The 12,013-nt window shown below is 38.7% G+C and overlaps 1 non-coding gene across 1 annotated transcript; it reads right to left on the bottom strand.

The window, feature by feature from the left end:
- Positions 1–6,691: 6,691 nt before the first annotated feature.
- On the bottom strand, positions 6,692–6,906 carry LOC123952319. The gene has a single exon (XR_006820603.1). It is a non-coding gene; the product is annotated as a small nucleolar RNA U3 (small nucleolar RNA).
- Between the last annotated feature and the right edge of the window lie 5,107 nt (positions 6,907–12,013).

The raw sequence follows: 12,013 nt of genomic DNA, 5'->3' as shown, positions 1-12,013 counted from the left end.
AATATTGAGGAAGGGCATGCCCAGGATGGTGGAGTGAACAAGATGGCCGCAGCCCCATCTCTGTGAGGATCTGTGTGTGGAGCAGAAAGTTGGCTGACTCCTATGGGAGATGCAACAGGAACAAAAAATAAACTTTTGTTGTATTAAGCTACCGAGATTTTGGGTTGATCATAATGCTTGAGCATATGCCCAGAACAATGCCAGCTTGTTTTCTGCTCTGTGGCTTTCTTACATCATTCCTAAGCAATATATTACTTGATTCTGTTTCTGATTATTTGCTTTTGGGGGCTTTTGTTAGAATGTAGATTTTAAGCTGATTTGCCTTCATCTGTATCACATACCGTGCTGGAATCCTTGGCTTTTATTTTCCTCTCTTCACAAGTAATAACTACAAAAATTTCAAGAGAAGACATTTTCGCATGAGCTTTATAGATAGAAAGGTTGGAGTCCCAATAATTTAATTCAATAATTTCTGTTTTACATTAAAAAGCAAAAAGATCTTCCTAAGTATCAGTTTCTTCTCTAAAATGGGAGTAACAAGATCACTGAACTTGTAAATTTGATGTGAAGATTGATTGAATAGGATAATAATCATGAGTACTTTTTAAAAACTAAGAGTATGATTTTCTTTTTTGCTTTTCTGAGCTCATGACTTTCATCTTGGTTTTAAGGAGGCTTCCCTTCGTGTAAGATGAATCTAAAATTTGTTCTAGGAGGAGTACAAATAGAATAAGTTAAAATTCTGCTTTCGATATATACATTTGAATTATGCAGTCAGATAATAGCCATGTTAGCTTGATGGACTCGGCTAAGCAGTTCTCCAGTGATGGAGACATGTCACCCCGACCGATGACCAGCGGCCCTTCTCTGGAGTAAAACATTCCTTTTTGAACTGTGGGGAATAATGAGAAGAAGAAAGTAAGAGAGTGAGAGCGATGGGAGCAGATGTCTCTGTACTTTTCCCTCTGTGGCTTTGGCTCTTACTTTTCCCTCTGTGGGTTTTGGCTCTGGCCTAGAGCAAAGCATTCCTTAAGTGAGAAGAACACTGAGAATAGAGAGGTACTCTTTCCTCCTTCCACCATTTGAGATTCTGAAAGGAAGCAGGCATGCTGGCTGCCGGACACCCATTTCAAGCACAGTCACCTGAAAATGAACCGTAGTCCGATAGCTTGCCGGGCTGCCTCTGATCCTTTGTGGGATGCACTGACCCCAAGTTATTGAACACCTGACTAGAGAGCTTGCCAGAAAGAGTCACCTTAGCAGAACAAGAGGCCTAATGGCCAGGATTTTAGAAGAGACTCAGATCAAGTAGAAAACACAAACAGACCTAAGTAGTGACCTGGAACAGCAGGAGCTGAGACTGAACCACCCAGGGGTCACTGCCATGAAACTAGAGCAGCCAAATCCAAGCTGTGCCCAACTTAAACCTCAGCCTTAAATACCTCCAAAGGTAAGCAATATCCTGGAGGATAAAGACTGTTACACTACAAACCAGAAGAAGCAAAAGACATTACACTGTAGACCCTGGATTCTTCCCTGCTACCATGAGGTGATCTGAGCACCTCCCCCTTTTGTATCCCCACCTGAAAGAACACCATTCTTCATGACAGATGTAGAAGAATGAAGGAGGCCATATGAAAGACAGCACTTTTATTCTATAGACAGGAACATTTTACTTCTAAAGATGTTGGATTTGGTTAAATTTAAATGGAATTAAACAGTTAATTTGCTTTTTGATTCAGAAGTAGGGAGTTCAAACTGAAGACCAAAGTAGTTGTAGACAAAGTAAAGTGTTTGTATATATAAACACACTATACACACACACACACACAATGAATATATGTATACATTCATTGTGTGTGTGTGTATAGTATGTTTATATACACACACATATATGTGCATATATGTGTGTGTATATACACACGTATACATAAAATGCATATATACATAAAATGTAATTGTTTTGTTTTGTCTACAACTATTTCGGTCTTCAGTTTGAAGCTGCTACATGTGAGTAGGAAAATAATACACAACATAGGATGATTTAAATTTATGACCTTGCTCTATATGTTAAATAATGAGCACAACGTTCATAATAAGTGCTTAATATATGTTGAATTAATGTCTACTTAAAACTTCCAGAAAGCGCAGCATCTCTTGGATATTTAAGCAGCATATAAAATTTAATGTGTTAAATGAAGAATTGTTGAGTCCCACCATTCCGATTTACTCCGCCTCTGTATTATCCAATGTCAATACATGGCCTCACCTTTCCGCTGATTTCCTCAGGTTTTCCCTTTTCTTTTATCTCCACATCCAACCCAGCAGGAAATCTTGTTGGCTTTCTTATTAAATACATTGACTCTATTTCTTTCTCTGTCTGTTATCTAAATTTAATCAGATTTCTGCATTTTACTTCCCAACAGTTCCGCCATCCATTCTTTTTTTTCTCCTAGAAGCTAATGTAATTTTTTAAAAACACAGAAGAAATTCTGTCAATCTCCTGCTTAAAACCCTTCCAGACTTTTTATTACTTTCAGAATAAAATCTAAATCTACTGTCTTCGTCAACAAAGCCCTGCATGGTTCGGTCTCTGCTTGGCTCTCTAACTTTGTCTCCCACCTTTCTCCTCCTTCCTCCCAGTGCAAACTATACAGGACTCCTTGCAATTTCTCAGTCATGCCAGAACTTTTGCACATGTCCCATGTGTCTGGAATTCTCTTTCTCTGGGTCTTTGCAAAACTAGCTCCTTCACGGTCTATATACATCTCTTCTCAAATATCAATTTAGGAAGATTTTTCTGACTATCCCAGATATTCTGTATAGATGTTTACTTCCATTATAATATTTATCACCATCTATCATTATTTTCATTTTGAAATTCTGCTTATCTGTTTATTGCCAGTGTCCCCCATAAACTCTGTGAAGGGCAAAAATCTTGTCTATCCACTGTTGTACCCCCATCACCTAAAACCATTAGCTGTACAGAGAATGGTTCAACAAATATTTGCTGAAAGAAGAAAGAGGGAAGGAAAAAAGAAACCAAAGAAGCAAGGAAGCAAGGAAGGAAGAAAAGATGTGAGGAATGAATGAAATGCTCCCAAGTCCAAACCATCAATAAAGTTCATTATGATTAATGTAATATATCATAACCTATTTTCTGTTATATAAGTCAAGATTAAGCCATCTATTATTTATAATGAAACTGGAATTTATTTGCTTTTTAAAATCATTATATATTCTGGATTAATTTCACATGAAATTTTATTAGCCTTGGTTATTGAATTGATTTACCAAATTTGAAACACAATTCATCATGTAGTAGTGCTATTTGTCAAATATTTTCAGGTTCCTGCCTTCACATAAATAGTTGGAGTATACTTTTGGTCCCTTTTAGGTTGGGCAGGGCCATGTGACTAGTTCTAGTTAATGACGGGTGAGTGGTGATGGCAGTGCTCTGTGTCATTCTCAGACTGGAGCATATAATTACCAATACAAGATGTTTCAAAGATTTCTTTTCTTCTGCCATGGGTTCACCAGATAAAGTTACCATCTTTATGCTACTTTTATTATTATTTTTTGTTTAGATGTTTATTCCCCAATAATTTATTAAATTTTGATGAATGTATGCATTTTTGATGCATTTTGTAAAGCCATTACTTCAATATGTCTTGGAAATATATATTTTTAAAATTTTTATTATTGAAGTATAGTTGACATATATTAGTTTCAGGTAGACAACATAATGATTTGGCAATTCCATACATTATGTAATGCTCATCACAATAAGTGTATTAGAACTGTTTTTTTTTTTAATCAATTCTTCATCATTCACTTATACAGGAGACATCCACTATGTATCAGGTACTCTTCTATGCTCTTGGGATAGATCAGTGAACAAAACTGACTATGATGTTCACCCTTTTGAAACTTGCATTATAGAGTTGTAGAGATAGACAATAAATATCATATTTAAGTAAATGATATAGTGTGTTGTAAGGTAATAAATGTCATGGAAAAGAGGATATGTAAGGGAGATTGAGAAGTCTGGGATTGGGAGGAGATGGTCGGGGTAGGCCTTGCCAGGGAAGTGAAGTATAAGCAAAGTCTTGAAGAAAGTGTAGGGCTGAGCAGGCAGATATCTAAGGCCAAGGCACTCCACGCTGGAGTGAATTAGCTAGAACAATGTTCTTGGTGTCAGGACTCTTTTTTTCTTTTTCTTTTTTTTTTAAGATTTTATTTATTTATTTGACAGAGAGAGATCACAAGTAAGCAGAGAGGCAGGCAGAGAGAGAGGAGGAAGCAGGCTCCCTGCGGAGCAGAGAGCCCGAAGTGTCAGGACTCTTTTATACTCTTAAACCATGGTAAGGAGCCCAAAGAGCTTCTTGACCGTTTAGATCCCATGAAAGGATCCTGAGGACTTACAGAGATCCCTGGGTCATCCTTTGATGGATGCTGGAGCAAAGGCTGAGGGAGGCCTGGTCTGTTGTGGGGACTTCAAGAATGCTGGTGTGACCGAGAGAGACCTACGGGAAAAAGACAGGAGAGGAAGTCAGAGAGGAAACTGTGACCAAATCATATAGGACCTTCTAGGATACTGTAAAGCCTTAACCTGTACTCTGAGGGACATGGGGATCACTTAAGAACTTTGAGCAGAAGAATGGCATGATCTGACAAGCTTTCAACAGGACATTGTGGTTGTGGTGTTGCAACTAGACTGGACAAAGCCAGAGAACAAGGCTAGGGACTTGTAAGAGGCTACTAGAGTAATTCAGCAGGGGTACCCTCATTTATCAGTTGGCTCTAAATGCATCAGTAGATTCATCCCAAGCTCCTTTAGTACTGTTGAAGTAATACTCTTTACCTTTGACTGATTCACATTCAATGTACTTTTCTCTTCCTTTCCCTCACAGCCTTATGTAAAGACGTTGTTATTCCCTAATCGCACATTTCCTTTAATTTTCTTGTTAAAAGGCAATACAGAAAAAATTATTTATTTTTATAGCTCCTTTTTAGCCAATATTTTCAATTCCCTACTCTTTTATCAGCAGGCTCATTTTTCTAGCTCTTTTAAAAATTATAATACTCTGAAAGGCAATTATGAGTCCTTTTGTTAACATTTTTGTTAATCATTTTTCATTTATTCATTTGGCTCCATGTTTTTTGTTCATTTTGTTCTTTTTATCAGACATATTTTTCTACTAATGAGTCTCTTGCATTTTAAATTAGGTCTGTCTTTGACGTCAATTCTAATATGATTTTTTCCCCCAATACACTTTTGGTACGTGAATTCATTATAAAATAAAAATAGAAGTTTCTTCTCTTTTGGTACTTAAAAAATCAAGTAAGTCTATCATCTGCTAGGATTTAATTAGAATGTAGTCACTCAATTTCTCTGTATTTAAAAAATTCTTTCAAGTGTAATACTCATCCATCTTAAATGTCAATGTTATTTTGAAATATATTTTATTATGCCACATTGTTTTCTATGCTTATTTCACCCACTAGATTGTAAACTCCTTGGAAAATAGGCTTCAGGAATCTTCCTTCACCCACCACCTATTTCTTTATCCCTTGTTGTCTTATAAGAATATAATCAATTATGGCATTTACTCATATTATTTCTTATTCATTTTGGTTTCCATACTGAGGCACTTGAAAAAAATTTTTTTAAGTAATCTCTAGGCTCAGTGTGGGGTTTTAACTCACAACCCCAAGATCAAGAGTTGCATTCTCCACTGACTGACCCAGCCAGGTAATGCTGTACTTAAAAAAAAAAATTATAAAACCTATTAAAATTTTCTAAAACTCAATTTTTAAAACTCTTTTTCAAATTTAAGTGGGATTGAGTGGAGGTGAAAGTAGTACTGGGAGTTATTAATCCAGAAAAGGAGTTTTGGTCTATTTTCTGTCTGTGGACCTTAATAGTCTTTCAAAAATAGATGAAATATTTTAGTGCACTCATTAGCTTGATCTAGTGACTATATGAGACCTTTTCCCTCATGGGAAGAAATAGTAAAAAAGTACAAATCAGGGGCGCCTGGGTGCCTCAGTCATTAAGCTTCTGCCTTTGGCTCAGGTCATGATTCCAATGTCTTGGAATGGAGCCCTGCATCGGGCTCCCTGCTCAGTGGGGCGCCTGCTTCTCCCTTTCCCTGCTGCTCTGCCTACTTGCGCGCTCTCTCTATCTCTCTCAAATAAATAAATAAATCTTCAAAAAAAAGGTACAAATCAGTTTAGTGAAGATGGCTAACAATTCTACAGTTAAATTTAAAAATATATAAAAACTGCTTATTTCTAAGCAGTTTAAACTAACTCATACATAAAGTTAAAGTATCATATCTAATTGATATTATCAGTTTAAAATTTTTTTTTTAATTTTACTTATTTATTTATGAGGAAGAGAGAGATTGAGCACAAGGAGGGGGAGCAGCAGCCAGAGGGAGAAGCAGGTTCCCCACTGAGCAAGGAGCCCCATGTGGGACTCTGTCCCAGGACCCTGGGGTCATGACCTGAGCCAGCTGAAGGTAGACACTCAACTGACTGAGCCACCCAGGCATCCCGATTTCATCAGTGTTATTGTATGTTTGATTTAAAAAAAATTTTTTTGTAATTTCATAATCCTCCATTTAGTAGGCTAAGTAGAAAGTTTTATAATAACTTTTCTTCCTTCCTTCCTTCCTTCCTTTCTTTTGCTTAGACTGCCTCTTCTCCCTCTTACTCTTTCAAAAGAAGAGAAGAACCAACCAATATCAAGGGTGAATGTCATTTGCAGAAGCAATAAGAACCAGCTTTGTACTCAGGAGAGAGCACCATGCCTCCTCCTGGTAATTTCCAATGCACCACATGTTCAGAGAAATTTCTCTAGTAACAAACTGTAGAAATGATCTTTGAAACTATGGTCTTTGGAATTTTTATTTTTGGTATTATGTATCCTCTGAGTATACACAGGGCAACTGCTACACATGTAGGGTATCCGTATAATTTATTGTCTGAATTGGGGCAGTTTTGAGAATTAAAAGGCAGCACTACCAATAATCACTTGAGGACAAAATGTAGAAACTGACTGTTCCCAGAAGACCAGAATGTCTAGTCAACCTATAGTCAAAGTTCTAGGGGAACACTTTTCTCCCCCAGGATTTTGTGTCTTAGAGAGGAAGGAACTTCTAGAATAGGATGGAAAAAAACCACTTTTATCTTTTCTCTGCCTTTTCTCGTATCCGTCCCCAGGAGAGGAGGAGTGATTTTGCTGATTGATGAGTTTGGGAGAAGAAATGGAGCATTTAATCTCCAAGTATAACTACTGCCAAAGCAGCCAATGTAATACTTGATACTTCTAAAAATAAAGATTTCTCCAGATGCTTGTTGAAGAAGTTTCTGACATTATATAAAATATTTTTTTTTTTTGCTTGATAATTCTAATTTTAAATGTCCATATGGACTTTTGGAAAACTAAATTTAAGCATATCCCTCTCTTTACCACAACTCCTTCTACCGTAAATCTTTTCATATGTTCAGGTAATATGTTCTTTAGGGAAGCTTTCCTATTTTTGCACATCACCCAAAGATGCCTTCTCTGTTTCAGAGAATCCTCTGTTTAATTAAATTTAAATTGAACTCTTATCTTTTTGCATCAACCAGCTTTTTGACTTAGGTAATAAATCAGGTTTTATCTACTTTATTATGTGTATTATTGAGTTACATTTATTAGTAATTTAAGATTTTTTTAAAGATTTTTTTTTTAAAGTAATCTCTATACTCAGCATGGGACTCGAACTTAGAACTCTGAGATGACTCACACCAACTAAGCCAGTCAAGCACTCCATATTATTAATCTGAATTTTTTTAAAGATTTTTTTAAAAATTTCTTGAGAGAGAGAGAGAGAACACCAGCAGGGGGATGACCAAAGAGAGAGGGAGAAGCAGACTCCCCGCTGAGAAGGGAGGCCAACCCTGGATCCGGGATCACCACCCTAGCCAAAGGCAGCCGCTTAAATGACTGAGCCACCCAGGAGCCCCTATTAATTTAAATTTTAAAATTGAACCCAAATCACAGAGACCAAGTTTGGACAATTTCTTTTTCTTTTTTAAAGGCTTCCCTGCAAGAGAGGACAGCGTAAGCTTGTTACTTTTGAGAACACTATAGATCTTTCTATGATACTGAATCTTTCATGTTAAAGATAGAATCATAACATACTAAAGGCAAAACTAAATATTAACAAATACCTATTTTTTCAACTGCTTGCAAAAATGAGAATGCTTAATAAATAATCATGAAGGAGGCAGTACTATTTCATATATAATATATCTTTTAGATTAGGAAACATCCACAATTGTTTACTGCTGTATTATGCCTCTCTCTTAAGTCTCTCAAAACCAAACTTGCTATTTCAGGACTAAAAGACACCAAGCTCCAAGCACCTGACTACTTACTAGGACTCTGAATTGAGTGCCAGTCTCTTCCTTAGCTCTTTAGGAGTAAATTCCGTTGAGTACCCCAAAATTGAGAGGCCTGTACCATTCAGGCATTCCTTCTTTTTTTTTTTAATTTATTTTATTTATTTTTTTATTTTTATTTTATTTTTTATTTTTTTAATATTTTTTATTTAATTATGCAACACAGAGAGATCACAATCAGGCAGAGAGAGAGAGAGAGAGAGAGAGAAGCAGGCTCCCTGCTCAGCAGAGAGCCCGATGTGGGACTCGATCCCAGGACCCTGAGATCATGACCTGAGCGAAGGCAGTGGCTTAACGCACTGAGCCACCCAGGCTCCCCAGGCATTCCTTCTTGAGTTGGGATCCTCCCTCCACTCCAGCTGAAGGAGCTCGAGTGAGAGATATCAAGAGGCACAAGGAGACTGCACTCAAATCTAAGGAACCATACTGCCTTCACTCAGTTGACTTCCTCATAAACCCCTTCGAATTTTGAGACCAGTCAATTATCTACCTCAGCAAGTTGCCTTTTCTTGGTGTTATCTTCCACAGCTCATCACCTTCCTTAAATACTGTGGTCCCTTATCTTTAGGTACACTGTATTGTCTTCCCAATTCTCTCATGACTTGTGTTTTTTCCTTCTGTTGTTGAGTATTTTCTCTTCTTTGATTTTGAGGTGATCCTCAAAATTCTATCTTCAGGTCTCATCTCTTTTTCTGTAGATGTTTCCCTCCTTTGTGTCAACCACCACCTCAGCACAGAAGAATGCCAATTCTACACCCCTGGAGAAATTCCTAACTACCTGCTAGATGTCACCACCTTGAGATCTCTATACCTCAAAAAGCAACATCTGTTACCATTCGTACGTGCCCTTTGTCTTCCTTCCTCTGTATCTTTCCTCTTGCCCTTCCGGAGTCCTTCTGCAATTTCAGCCTGTTCAAATTCTGCTGGTAGGTTAAGCCTTAAATATCATCTCCAGCTCAAACCTTATCTAGATTTTCTTCCCCTTTTTTTAAAAATTATGTTTATTTATTTATTTTAGACAGAGAGAGTGAACATGAGTGGTGAGGGGCAGAGAGGGCAGAGAGAGGGATAAGCAGACTCCACACTGATATGAAGCCTGATGCTGGGCTCAATCCTAAGACTCTGAGATCAGGACCTGAGCTGAAACCAAGAATCAGATGCTTAACGGATTATGCCACCCAGGTGCCCCTTCTCTAGATTTCCTCAACCACATTTGATGTCTTTGTGTTTTAAACGCACATGGCATTCCAGGTATATCTAACTTACAGAAACAGTTTTATTCCACATAATATAGGTTGTTTATATAATCATCTTATCCTTATACTATAGTTCATAAATTGTTCCTACTATACACTATCTACACGTTAGGCAAATGTAGCTTTTCCTCTTCTGTGACTGAGCTGATTATTCTCACAAACCACCACCTGCCTGGTGTGAATAAAGCACAGAAGTTAAGGGCATACATGACGTGACATTGTTTTTCTAAAGAAATGTACGATGAGGAGGGTTATGACATATTTTTCCTGACTTCATCCACCAGGGAGCACCATGTTTCACAAGGGAAATAATTCACAAAATCCCCAGTACTCTGAGAGCCCTCATGTGGATGCTCAACATTTCACTCTGATTACCCTCTCCAATTTTTACCTTGTAGGTTCCCTAGAGGAAGGGACAAGAAAGATTCTCATTTAATCAGCCCTTCACACTCCTTCTGCTTAAGCATCATTTGCTTTTACTTTGTGACCTATTGTCACTGCTTGCTCAAGGATCTGGTCCCTGCCCTTTCCTCTGTGGCCACCAGTCCAACCAGACCCCTACATACAGATCCTTTCCTCTCTCCCCTGGTAAGTGAGAAATTTGTCTGAATTCTACAGGAGAACTATAGGTCCCTACAGCAGTAGAAAACAGTACTTTTGAGTAAGGGACTGGGTGGGGGAGTGCAGCTAGGTAGGGAAAGACAGCTTAGGGGTTTCTGGGATCAGGCTCACAGAGATCCCAAAATTGTGGAGGTGTAAGGAAACCAGATATAGGAGAACACACCAGACCATCCTGCCCCAGGTTGGGGGGGAGGGGTATCTTTTTTAGGACAGTCACCTGTGACCAACAAAGAATAATCAGACCCTAAAAAGAAGTAAGTCATTAAAGATGTCATTGCTAGTCCTTACTCAAGGCAAGATATCACAAGAACGATAAGGCCACAAGCTCCCTGGTCAATTCTAAATAAAAGACTGCCAGTGGAGGCCCATGTTGGCAACTCTGTCCAGACCCCTCTCAGTCCTGAGAGCTTTTCTATACCTTTGCTTGATAAAACTATTGCCTTATTCACTCTCCTTTGTCCACGAGATTCATTCTTCAACTCCATGAGACAAGAACCTTGCTCTCCCACCTCACTTTCTTCTATTTCACAGCTCTCAGATCCAGAGCATGCAGGCTCCTGAGGGAAGGAGATGGTTAAGCCCATCTTGACCATCGCACAGTCCTTGTGCCTGTTCCGTCCAATCTTTGGATGCTGGAGCTCAATCTCTCCACCCCTCAAGACTATTACACCTTCTGGGGTGTATGGCTGGTTCAGTCAGAAGAACATGAGATTCCTGTTCTTCGGGTCTTGAGTTCAAAACCCACATTGGGTTGGTACTTACAGAAAGAAAGAAGAAGGAAAGGTGGAAGAGAGAGAGAAAGAAGAAAGACTACTATACCCCCTTGTATTCTCCTCCAGGACTCCTCCTCCAGCCATCTCTTTCAGGGAGCCTGAATTCGTCTTACTGAACTTAGAAATTAGAAGCCTATCTGCAGGGGCGCCTGGGAGGCTCAGTGGGTTAAAGCCTCTGTCTTCGGCTTAGGTCATGATGCAGGGTCCTGGAATCGAGCCCCACATCGGGCTCTCTGCTCAGCGGGGAGCCTGCTTCTTCCTCTCTCTCTCTGCCTGCCTCTCTGCCTACTTGTGATCTCTGTCTAAGAAGTCTATCTGCAGAGGAGAGTCATGTTTTCTTCTACTTCTTTATGATGTCCTGGGCTTCATAAAGTTCAGAAAACATGTCTGGACTTCTGCTCCAGCCTCCCTATCTCTGATATTCAGTGTCTGCTCCACCAGGAATTCACAGACAGCTTAGGTGTCTGGACTGCCTGATGCTATACTCTGGTGGAACAGAGTCTCTGCCCACACAAACTTGGATTTGTCTTTAGAGAAATCTCTGTAAAAGGGCACAGAAAAATATTCTTTGAGGGTAACGAGAATATAATCAATCTGAATTTTTCTTTATATCTTTCCATATTCAGTAATAATTACCATTACTTTTATAATAAAACAGCTTTTATTTTTTAAAAATTTTATTATTTATTTGACAGAGAGATAGAGAGAGAGAGAGAGAGAGAGCACAAGTAGGCAGAGAGAAAGGCAGAGGAGAGGGAGAAGCAGGCTCTCCAGTGAGCAGGGACCCAGATGTAGGGCTCAATCCCAGTACACTGGGATCCTGACCTGAGCTGAAGGCAGCGTCTTAACCGACTGTGTCACCCAGGTGTCCCGCTGCCTGGTATTTTAATTGGGATGTATATTTCT

This window comes from Meles meles, chromosome 10, assembly GCF_922984935.1.
Source record: "Meles meles chromosome 10, mMelMel3.1 paternal haplotype, whole genome shotgun sequence".
Taxonomy (NCBI): Eukaryota; Metazoa; Chordata; class Mammalia; order Carnivora; family Mustelidae; genus Meles; species Meles meles.
This window is presented reverse-complemented; position numbering and strand designations above follow the sequence as displayed.